The 12,500-nt window shown below is 38.5% G+C and overlaps 1 protein-coding gene across 3 annotated transcripts in view; it reads left to right on the top strand.

The window, feature by feature from the left end:
• LOC137983250 (uncharacterized) overlaps positions 1–12,500 on the top strand; it is a 43,873-nt gene that overhangs the window by 8,091 nt on the left and 23,282 nt on the right. For 2 of the 3 annotated variants that reach the window (XM_068830444.1, XM_068830443.1), the window contains one exon: positions 11,881–12,026. The gene's annotated coding sequence lies outside the window, so the exon portion shown is untranslated. Of the gene's footprint in view, positions 1–1,233; positions 1,265–3,637; positions 4,237–7,335; positions 7,482–7,983; positions 8,217–11,880; positions 12,027–12,500 lie in introns of all 3 variants that reach the window. The other variant, XM_068830442.1, reaches the window with a different exon arrangement.

Raw genomic sequence — 12,500 nt, 5'->3', positions numbered from 1 at the left:
TGTGGGTGAGGGAAACTGGGATTGATTTGTCCTTCGTGAGAGCAAAGTATTAACAACAATCTTCCTTCGGATTTAAATTATCTTACATCAATTCACCTTCAGTTTGATAAGATCAAATTTGCTTAAGTAAAGGCGGGTTACCTACAATTGACCGAATTTAGGTCACTCCTTCAAGAAGACGAAATAAACAAAAGCCGTTCGTTCACGACAATGTTTTTTTAAAAGATTATTTCCAATTACAATGGTTTTTCCTTTCTTGCTGTTTGCTGGGACGCTGTCAATTTTGTTTTCGTTTATATGATAACCCAACGCTATCATAGTTAATTATGAAATGAATCTTGCTTTTCAACAGGTTATAATAGTCTGATATACTTTTTGTGGAATCTGCAAAGCTGAAATGTTTTAGAATAATAGACATCTGTTGGTTAACATGGTGCGATATTGAATAGCCGTACATTGCACTTTAAATTTTTCTCTTTTCCGTTTTTTCGTATCTTTTTAGTTATCACAATTTGAAAATTAAAGACTACACGGTCTTTTTTAGAATGAGGCATTAATTTCTTCTGGTCAGTGCTGACAGTATGCAAAAATTCGATTCTTGTACAATACATCGTTCCAAAAGAATAGTGCTTTTACAACAAACGATCACATGGTACAAAATCCGCCATGCTGGAGGGCAAGCTCATTATTATTCCCCCACAGGGACATTAAAACAAAGAGACCTGAACCAGTCAAGCTTGACTTGCCGTTGTTTTAATGTCCCAGTGGGGGAATAATGAGCTTGCCCTCCAGCATGGCGGATTTTGTGTGTGGTCGTTTGTTGCAAGCTGTTGCAAAAGGCCTATTAACTTGTATTTTGGCACCTTGATTTGGACGTTGTGCATAGTCAAAGTTTCTTTGTACCTCTGGGACAGGTTAAACCAATGAAAAAGTGTCTTGCTTTTTTGACGCTTTTGTGCTGAAATGATAGATTTAAGCAGGAGCCACGTATGATGACATTTCCTATTGCAGTTACAAGCCTTTCTGATGTGCATACAGTATAGGTACTAGTTTATGTTAACTGTACTTGGAGGAATTGGTGTCGAAGGGAGAATTTGCCTTTGAAAGCCTGCTAAGCCAGTGAAGCAACATCATGGGAACCCACACTTAATATGAACGACTCTCTGCTAGCTTTTAAACTTGTAATAAGCAGAACTGGCAGAAGTGAAGTACTTGCTTCGTCTCTTGTTGCAGAACACACGCTCATGGCAGGACTGACTCGACGGTAAGAACTTTCAAATGGTTTATACGCTGAGTTTCGATTTTGACCTCTTAAAAGTCAGTAACTTACGAATTTGTCCTGTAAAAAGAACAAGTTCAAACTTTTGAAGAGTTCATGTTCCTCCTTGTTTGGAGCTGATCATCTTTTGAATCTCCCTAAATGTTTTAACTTCTTAACGTGCATGACAAAGTTATCTAGCAGATACATCGAAAAAGGGCGTTTTATAGTTTGCAGAAAATTGTACCAGATAACTTTCCCCGAAACTTTTAATTGAAGTGCCATCGTCACTTTGATACGTGCATATAGAAAATCAAGATAGGTCACCGAGCAAAATTTCGAGATAAAGACAAATGTTTTCCGCAGGTTTTATTTCCGGTTTGCGCGATTTTACGCCGTATTTTCAAAAAATTCAAGATTTCTGTCCTCGGAACATGGAATCCTGGCATCTTGCGGCTGCAAGGAGCGTGAAACTATGGTCGCTAAATGCGAACTTTTTCTTTAGGAACCTCAAAACTTAACTAAATTCACTTGATGGGTCTACTTAAACAAAGTTTGGTAGAGAATATTTCACTTCAAAGATGAGATGTAATGGCAATATTTTTGAACTTACACTGTGGCCTTATTCGCTTAAGAAGCCGGACTTTTTCAGATTTAGGGTGTTCTTCTGGGCAAGTTGTCTCCAAAACGAAGTCGGTGACCCCCCTTGTTTTTACATTTCTGACATCACTAACTCATGATCTTTCAATGGTAAAATTTGCAGAGAAAAATCAATGTTAAAAAAATTTCGCGCGAACGTCCTTAAGGACGGTGCCTACTAATTAAAGATATTTTTTCCCCGGTGTGTGATTATGCAGGAAATGTAGATCTTAGCAAGTATTATTGAAATCCAAAAAGAAAATTATGGGCGAAAGCGGGTAGGAGAAGATAGTTTTTTGATAAAAAAATTCTTCGACACCTGTAAATAATTTAGATTAATCTCGACTGGTAGCAGGACATGCCCCACGAGGAATAGAAGTGACCTGGAGTAATTTTTTCCTTACCAAAAAAAAACTGGGACCCTCCCCCGGTTGAGAATAAAACAGGTTTGACCCTCCCCAATTTGTAAAAAAAAAACTAAGAACCTTCCCTCCGAAGCCCAGGCCCACCCCCTCCCCCAATAAAAAACGCACCTTCCCTCAGTTTTGCAAAGGCCTTCAATAGAGGTTTTACATGGCAGGAACAATAGATTCTTTTTCCTATGGGAACAAATTTTCTTTGTAATGCAAAACATTTTCATTGTTCCTGCCATGCAACATGGCTGCCGTGCAAAACCTCTATTGTTCGAGTTGGTGTTCAAAATTCGCCGGGTCAACTAAATTAAATATGATGTACAATATTAAAAACTAGTATGAATTTAAGGCCACTTAATTAAATGTACGCTGATAAATGTTCACATGTCACATGCTTCTTTACATTCTTTTCGAAATTATTTATGTTATGTCCTTTATTAAAAGATGATTTGGTAAGTCATTCCATTGTTATCTTTGTGGTTTCCTTTGTATATAGATGATTTGCACGCGAAATTTTTACTTTAACAATTTTTGAAAGCATCGTTAAAATTCAAGCCATTAAATCAAAATAAGGTCATGTTGCATTCTACTATGGGCAGGTACCCCTTCGATGTTTAAGAGTATTCCAGTGCAGAAGTGCACCTCGTTCTTCGTGGGGCATGTCCTGCGGTTTTTTTTACCAAGGGCAATTCTTGATGCAATTAGTTGTCGGTCAAAAAACAGTTTAAACTAAGGGTGGTGAATGCTTTTTTCAAAGTAAGGCCATCCAATTAAAGGTTATAGCTCCGTTTCGGTTATTTGACCCTGTTTGTTGGCGCTGTCGCGTGGGTTTTCTTACGTAATAATCGACGGAAGTCGCTAATAAATACCTTATTTGATACGTAGTACAATCGCGTCCTTAAGTGTCAGAAGTTAACTATCAGAAAGCACTTTTCTTATAGGTTCCACTGCTTTTTCTTTTAGGCCCAGAGATTCTCCATTGCTACGAGAAATAAATTTAAGCTTCGGGAAAACTTTTTTAACGAGTGTTTGCATCTGAAAAAACAAATTATAAGAGATGCCAACCTATGGAAATCTAAAATCTGGAGATTTTTTCCAGCCGGTCTCCCCACCCCTCCCCCAACCTACCCCCTCCTCTCCTCTCCCCCCCTTTTAAACGCACCCACCCATCCCCCAATAGCTCCTTCAGAATACAAGAATATTCTGCCACCATTGTGAATTTGCGGGAAAACGGGGTACTTACGTCAAGAATTTATTGGTTAATCGGAGATCCAATCAAACAATCGGTTATATGGCTATGATAGCTAAAGGAAGTCATTTTGTTTAGTTCTAGTAAAACGTGTTTGGAACTCGGAGATTAAGAAGTGCATTAAGAAACAATGAAACGAGTTTGCAGGGTTCGTGGTCGGGCAAAACTCCTGCAAGTGAACCCATTAAAAATAGACGATCTCTGCAAGCGCATTTGGACAATCGACTGGTCATGGGATCACGCTTAATACGGAAGGAAGAATTAAGACCAACAAGACAAAAAGATGAAGTACGAGGAAAACACGAATAGCGAAATAACGATACCCCAGCTCGTAGCAGTCAGAGAAGAGTCTCAATGCAACATCGAGTAAAAGGCGCAGAGCGGCCAAAGAAGCAAACAACAAGTACAAGAGGTCGTGGACGCAGATGGGGAACGGGGACCAACTGCCGAGGACATTTCCTACAGAACGTAAATACTGTTGAGGAGATAAAAGAGAAGTGCGTAAAATCCACGCGTTAATCGTAGAAAAGGAGACTATTTCCTTGTCGAAGATCTCCCGAGATATGAAAGCTTTCTTTGCCGCAAACTAAGCCGAGCTGAGTTACAGTTAAAGGCGAAACACCCCTCGGACTGAAATGAACAGCGAGAACTATCCATATCCGACAACAACTACTAAGGTAACCTATCCATTTTGAGAGGAGTAGTTCTATTAATTTCGCGCAAGACAAAGAATAATTAAAAAAAAAGCAGCGGTGACAAACATTAAAGTATAAACAAGCGCATTGTTTGAAATTATTTACATGACGTTTCCTATTCTTCGACATACATCCTCAGAAGTGGCCGTTTACTACGAATTTAAACTTTTTAACATGTAACCAGAAACCCATAAGGGTTGAAACGTGTAACGGCCCCTTGTGTGCTTGGAAACAAGCTTCTGAATATTCGATTTGGTAAGTACCATATTTGGAACAACAAGAGCGAGGGGTTTCCAAATATGGTACTTAGCAATGAAACATTCAACCAATCAGTTCGCACTGAATATTCGGAAGCTGTGAACGCGCGTTATACCTTTCAACCCTTATGGGTTTCTGATGAAACCTATTAAGTAACTACTTATTAACAATAATTGATTAATAAATTAACAATTACTTCAAAGTCACTTCTGAGGATGTATGTCAAAGGATACGAACACCAAGTAATTTCAAACAATGCGCTTGCATGTTTTTGTCACGCCGTTTGATGCATAGTTCTGGTTTCGATAAAGACGGCAATCAATAATGCCGTGCAAGCACAGTCATGATTCCCCTCCCCTCTCTCCCTCATTTGGGGGTGGGGCTTTTTTACTGCCCCGCCCCAAATGAGGGAGAAGCCCTGGGAATGAGGCTGCCCCCTTAAAAAAATTATTCTAATTAGTATAATTAACATAATTAGTATAATGAAAATTATAATAATTAGTATAATTATTTTAATTCTTATTATTATTATTATTAGAAACATAGTATTAGGTTAGTTTTGGGTGCAGACAATTTTTTTTAGATTAAACTAGACCCTCCGTGATAGTACACTGGGTTGCCTGTGGTTCATGCACCGTCTCAGGCAACTTTTCTTCAAGTTAGGGGGTCATTAAGACCATTTTAAGGGGTCACCCAGAAGTCATACCAGCAGAGGCCCTTTGGCTCGCATGTCCTCACATGTTCGTACGACTAAAAAGATCCTTTTCTGAGGTTAGAAAGCTGGCTACCGGCCTATTAATTATTTGTCAAAAAGAAGAAATTCCTGTCCTCTTTGGAAAAAATAGACACGCATTGCTTACGTGTGGTAGTGAAGTAACACGGCGATTTATTCCATAAAAAATGTCAACTGAGCTGTGTGTTGTCTTCCAGGAGATTCAAGTTATCCTTGCGTAATATGTAGCTCTAACAGTGCACGATATTGTTTTGGTATTGTCTATCATTGTAGTGCCATGGTAGAAGTCTTGGGTAAATAGCCTGGGAAGACATGTGGTTACTAGCAAAGTATTGAACCCAGAAAGATTGAAGAAAATAAATGGGAAGTGAGAAACATTGGCTTTTGGGCTGACATGTTGATAATTGATTTTTGCTACGTTCAATTTTGGCTGCAGAAATAAATCGTAAAATCAAAAGTGACATTGCCGGAATTCAGCGGGCGCCATGATTAAGTTACCGCGGCATGTTTACTCGCCAAACAGTGAAGCGTCCGCGTCAAATGATGGCAAGATACCGGGTTTTCGTAAGTTTCTTTTTCTGTCAAGTTTTATAAAGTTTGACAATAAATGAGCGAAGTCAAAACAAAGATCACAATCGCCCAAACCCTTTAGGTTGACCATTGTTTCTGCTAAGTCAAAAATTTACTCTCCAAGACGAGGTTATTTATCACCAGGTAATTCCGTCATTTTGGAAATAGCAGCTACTTTATTATTCATCGGCGTCACAATTTTTTGCTGATTTTGGGGCTCATTTTGTTGAAACTCAAGCATGCTTCCAACAGACCTGCTTATTTTCATGAACCTTTCCTGCTGACAGAGCAATACTAAAAATGTCCTCCTGTATCACATTTCAACCTTGAGCTCGAAACTTCAATACACATTATGATATTATAATTCACAAAGGCAGAAAATATCACAGAATCCTTTTCCAGCAAAACATTTTATTGAAACAAGCAACATAAAAGATGCACTAAAACGCCATTCGCGTTGCAATGACTTTCGAAGCCATTGCTGGTTAACGAGAATAACAAACTCACGAGGCAGAATGTATATTTATATTTAATTAAGTTAGACAACAGAAAGACACTAACCTCATTTTGACACGAAAATGCTTTACTATTGCCATAAAAACTATCCAGTTAAGCTTGCATATTATGAAACATGATGAATTCATAAAAGCCACCTTTTCCAGGGAACAATTTTTTGAAACAAACAACATAATTTGCTATTAGAGGGAAAAACCCCTTCCTATTTCATTGTGTGCGTGAAGGGAAAAAACTCATTTGTATCAAATATGTACAATATTACACCAAATTAAAATTTCAGGATCAAACCGTTTCCATGAAGAACCTTTTCCTTGAATAATGAAGCACAAAATAGACGACAAGCTTTCTTTCAAATAATTCTTGACTGTCGCATTTCCAATTATGTTTTTACTGAAGACTGTGCAGAGTTGATCACATATCCACTTAAGGTGTTCGATTTGTTCTGTCTTTGTTGAACCCATAAGTTACCAGAGAATTTTCCATTTGGTTTCAGTGTTCTACATAACAGCTCACTTGGTAAAATTAGAAATGCAGCTCACTTTGATTTCGGCTCGACGGGCGACAGATTGTTGTCGAAGTCCATTACTCGTCGCTTGTAAGATTCCACCGCCTGTCTTGTTCAGTATCCAATTGACTTGCCATTACTGAACTTCATAAGGGTATATTTTGTTCAAAGATCCACTAAAACGCCATTCGTGTTACATGACTTTCGATGCCATTGCCGGTTAAGTTTATCATTCTACTGTGTCCACCAGAGAAATCTACGCATTTCAACTACCCTCTCGATCCTAAGAAAATACGAGCAGAAGGCTCTATGCACAAAGATACCACTTAGCAGGGGAGTGACAGGCAAGACTTTTACCGACACGGAAAAAAGAAAGAATACCGAACAAATGCCACCCACTTTGCGACTGGGATTGCCCTACGGCAACCCAGTAAAAATACAAAATGTACATAAATAATTAAAATAAAAACTTAAATATGAAATATAAAATTTATTGCAGTTAAAAGGCGTTCCGATGTCGATGTGTGTCCAGTGCAGGGACGAGTTGACTGTGGTTGGAGGAAGTGCTGTCGGAGAGAGAATTTAGCAACAATTACTTAACATGAGTCACTTCTGAGGATGTGTGTCGAAGCATACAAACGCCAAGTAAGTATAAATTTCAAACAATGCGCTTGTTTGTTTGTCACGCTGTTTGAGTCTTAATTTGGATGCATAGTTCTGGTTTCGATAAAGACGGCAATCAATAATGCCGTGCAAGCATTAAGTCACGATTCCCCTCCCCCTCTATCTGCAACCTCGTTCCCAGGGCTTCTCCCTCCTGTGGGGGAGGGGCGTTTTTTTATTGCCCTGCCCCCACATGAGGGAGAAGCCCTGGGAACGAGGTTGCAGATAGAGGGGGAGGGGAGGCGTGACTATGCTTGCACGGCTCTCCGAGGGACTGGGGCTGCGTGGGAGATTGAATGATCATTCAACCCCAGCCCCAGTCCCTCGGAGAGCCTGCTCGCAGGCTTATTGATTGCTGTCTTTATCGAAACCAGAACTATGCATCCAAATTAAGACACAAACGGCGTGACAAACAAACAAGTGCATTAATTAGCATAAATATTATACTTATTTTAATTATTATTATATCAATTATTTTTATTAGAAACAGTATCAGGTGTTCCGATGTGCGTACAGTGACTGCAGGGACGAGTTGACTGTGGTTGGAGGAAGTGCTGCTGAACCCTGCTAAACCAGTGAAGCTACATCATGGGAACTCACAGTTAATATGAGCAACTCTTTGTCAGCTTTTTAACTTGTGCGGACAAGCAGAAGTGAATTACTTGGTTCATCTCTTTTTGCTGTCAACATGTTCATGGCAGGATCATTGATTCAACGGTAAGAATTTTCAAATGGGTTATACGTCAAGTTTAGCTTTTAACTTACTATTGTTCTGTTAATTAAAGGAGAAAAGTTTAAACTTCAGAAGAATTCACTCTTTTTCGTTTGGAGCTGACCATGTTTAATTTTGGAGTCTGCTTTTTGAAAACCTCAAGGTTAACTTAACCTTGTTATTGGGATTTTTATGTTGCCCCTGTCTCTTCCAACCCTAAACTAAATACATGTAGAAAAATTATTAAGGAAAAGCATGTTAGTAACTACTTAGAGTAACTTCTAATTACTGGAAATGTAATTGGCATAAAGGAGTTGTTTTCCCTATCCAGTTACGGTATTTCGACTGTGTACTTAAGATTATTTTATCGTCAATCTTGAAAGAGGATTGAATTTTTTGGGTGGATAATTTTTGAAAGAGTGTAAGGAAAATATCGTCTGTGGCGTAGTATAATTCATTTTTTACTGCTTGTTGAAGTGCTTTGTCATGCGTGCCAGTAATAATCCATTTTGCGCTATGTTAAGGAAGTGACATCCCTAAAGTTGTGTTCCGTTGGGTCTCTCTCCCTCATTTGGGGGTGGGGCTTTTTTACTGCCCCGCCCCAAATGAGGGAGAAGCCCTGGGAACGAGGCTGCCCCCTTAAAAAATTTATTATAATTAATATTAGTATAATTATTTTAATTCTTATTATTATTATTAGAAACATAGTATTAGGTTAGTTTCGAGTGCAGAGAATTTTTTTAGATTAAACTAGACCCTCCGTGATAGTACACTGGGTTGCCTGTGGTTCATGCACCGTCCCAGGCAACTTTTTTTCAAGTTAGGGGGTCATTAAGACCATTTTAAGGGGTCACCCAGAAGTCATACCAGCAGAGGCCCTTTGGCTCGCATGTCCTCACATGTTCGTACGACTAAAAAGATCCTTTTCTGAGGTTAAAAAGCTGGCTACCGGCCTATTAATTATTTGTCAAAAAGAAGAAATTCCTGTCCTCTTTGGAAAAAATAGACACGCATTGCTTACGTGTGGTAGTGAAGTAACACGGCGATTTATTCCATATAAAATGTCAACTGAGCTGTGTGTTGTCTTCCAGGAGATTCAAGTTATCCTTGCGTAATATGTAGCTCTAACAGTGCACGATATTGTTTTGGTATTGTCTATCATTGTAGTGCCATGGTAGAAGTCTTGGGTAAATAGCCTGAGAAGACATGTGGTTACTAGCAAAGTATTGAACCCAGAAAGATTGAAGAAAATAAATGGGAAGTGAGAAACATTGGCTTTTGGGCTGACATGTTGATAATTGATTTTTGCTACGTTCAATTTTGGCTGCAGAAATAAATCGTAAAATCAAAAGTGACATTGCCGGAATTCAGCGGGCGCCATGATTAAGTTACCGCGGCATGTTTACTCGCCAAACAGTGAGGCGTCCGCGTCAAATGATGGCAAGATACCGGGTTTTCGTAAGTTTCTTTTTCTGTCAAGTGTTATAAAGTTTGACAATAAATGAGCGAAGTCAAAACAAAGATCACAATCGCCCAAACCCTTTAGGTTGACCATTGTTTCTGCTACCGTATTTACCCGTGTATAAGTCGATCCCATGTATAAGTCGACCCCCCATTTTTGATGGCAAAAAACGCAATTTCTTAATTTCTTTGTCAAATGTTCATGGGACACTAATCTTGTATTCTTCGATTTCTGGAAATGTGGTGGATACACAAAAAAATCAGGGCCTCAAGCGCTTAATAGTTTTGTTGTTCAGCAGCTGTTGTATATGCGGGCGTTTTGTCCTTGAGTTTCGAAAAAGTTCTCTGAAAATCGAACATGTAAACCTCAAACTCACCTGTTTCGTTGTTCAAGGATAAAGGGCTTTAGAGGATAAGCACAATGCAACATCAGAGAAGCAGGAGTCAATCTTTGAAAATAACTTGCGAACGATGCGAAAATGTGCAAGCTTTAATTGGTCCTTGACTTACAATTTCTCATGTGACAAACAAAACAAAACTCATAAACCAAACAATATGAAGTTTGCAAAAGCATTTAAATCTGCCAGGTTTGTATAAAGAATAAAAAACAACCATTACCAACCAGCATTTTCACGCAAACACGAGGTATTGGGCCAGGTTACTAAGCCGTTGAACGATCGTGTTTTATTCGAAGAAACAGAAACTTTCCGCCTTTGGAAAACGAAAATTTCCAGTGGCTATTTCATATTTGTGCTTGTGAGTATCTTCAACATTTAGAGTTGGACAAATCCTTTTTTATTTCAACTGGAATTGCTCACATTCGTTTTGAAGTCTTTTGTCATTCATTTTGTAGTCTTTTACAATGTACGTCGGCTTTTGTCCACTGCGTTCGTTATGCCCAAGACAACATTATTATGTTAATTTTGAATAAATTACTTAGCTGGAACTTGGCTCAAAATCTTTGACCCGTGTATAAGTCGAGGGCGATTTTTGGAGCTTCTTTTGAGGCCATAAAAGGTCGACTTATACACAATACACATTATGATATTATAATTCACAAAGGCAGAAAATATCACAGAATCCTTTTCCAGCAAAACATTTTATTGAAACAAGCAACATAAAAGATGCACTAAAACGCCATTCGCGTTGCAATGACTTTCGAGGCCACTGCTGGTTAACGAGAATAACAAACTCACGAGGCAGAATGTATATTTATATTTAATTAAGTTAGCACAACAGAAAGACACTAACCTCATTTTGACACGAAAATGCTTTACTATTGCCATAAAAACTATCCAGTTAAGCTTGCATATTATAAAACATGATGAATTCATAAAAGCCACCTTTTCCAGCGAACAATTTTTTGAAACAAACAACATATTTGCTATTAGAGGCAAAAACCCCTTCCAATTTCATTGCGTGCGTGAAGGGAAAAAACTCAGTTGTATCAAATATGTGCAATATTACACCAAATTAAAATTTCAGGATCAAACCGTTTCCATGAAGAACCTTTTCCTTGAATAATGAAGCACAAAATAGACGACAAGCTTTCTTTCAAATAATTCTTGACTGTCACATTTCCAATTATGTTTTTACTGAAGACTGTGCAGAGTTGATCACATATCCACTTAAGGTGTTCGATTTGTTCTGTCTTTGTTGAACCCATAAGTTACCAGAGAATTTTCCATTTGGTTTCAGTGTTCTACATAACAGCACACTTGGTAAAATTAGAAATGCAGCTCACTTTGATTTCGGCTCGACGGGCGACAGATTGTTGTCGAAGTCCATTACTCGTCGCTTGTAAGATTCCACCGCCTGTCTTGTTCAGTATCCAATTGACTTGCCATTACTGAACTTCATAAGGGTATATTTTGTTCAAAGATCCACTAAAACGCCATTCGCGTTACATGACTTTCGACGCCATTGCCGGTTAAGTTTATCATTCTACTGTGTCCACCAGAGAAATCTACGCATTTCAACTACCCTCTCGATCCTAAGAAAATACGAGCAGAAGGCTCCATGCACAAAGATACCACTTAGCAGGGGAGTGACAGGCAAGACTTTTACCGACACGGAAAAAAAAAGAATACTGAACAAATGCCACCCACTTTGCGACTGGGATTGCCCTACGGCAACCCAGTAAAAATACAAAATGTACATAAATAAATAAAATAAAAACTTAAATATGAAATATAAAATTTATTGCAGTTAAAAGGCGTTCCGATATCGATGTGTGTACAGTGCAGGGACGAGTTGACTGTGGTTGGAGGAAGTGCTGTCGGAGAGAGAATTTAGCAACAATTACTTAACATGAGTCACTTCTGAGGATGTGTGTCGAAGCATACAAACGCCAAGTAAGTATAAATTTCAAACAATGCGCTTGTTTGTTTGTCACGCTGTTTGAGTCTTAAAGTGCTTATCACCTCAACACACTTTCCACTATATTTATTCTCAGAAATCATCCCAAATACATCGTGTTGTTTTTAGAACATTTAGATTTAAATTTCGCTCTTTCATTGGCTTTGAAAAACGGGAAAAGTGGTCATACCGTGATTAATAACCGAGCAATGAAGGGGAATGGGTTCGATACCGGGTTGACGTCACAAATTAATTTGCATCGCTGTTTTCAAAGAACTATTTCAATGCAAATTAATTTGTGACGTCAACCCGGTATCGAACCCATTCTCCTTCATTGCTCGGTTATGGATCAGAGTATGATCACTTTTCCTGTCTTTGAAAGTCAATAAAAAGGTGAAATTTCTATCAAAAGGTTCTAAAAACAACACGATGTATTTGGGACGATTTCGGAGAATAAACAAAGTGAAAAA

Source organism: Montipora foliosa, chromosome 13 (genome assembly GCF_036669935.1).
Source record: "Montipora foliosa isolate CH-2021 chromosome 13, ASM3666993v2, whole genome shotgun sequence".
Taxonomy (NCBI): domain Eukaryota; kingdom Metazoa; phylum Cnidaria; class Anthozoa; order Scleractinia; family Acroporidae; genus Montipora; species Montipora foliosa.
The sequence above is the reverse complement of the archived record's forward strand: the minus strand, read 5'-3'. Positions and strand labels throughout refer to the sequence as shown.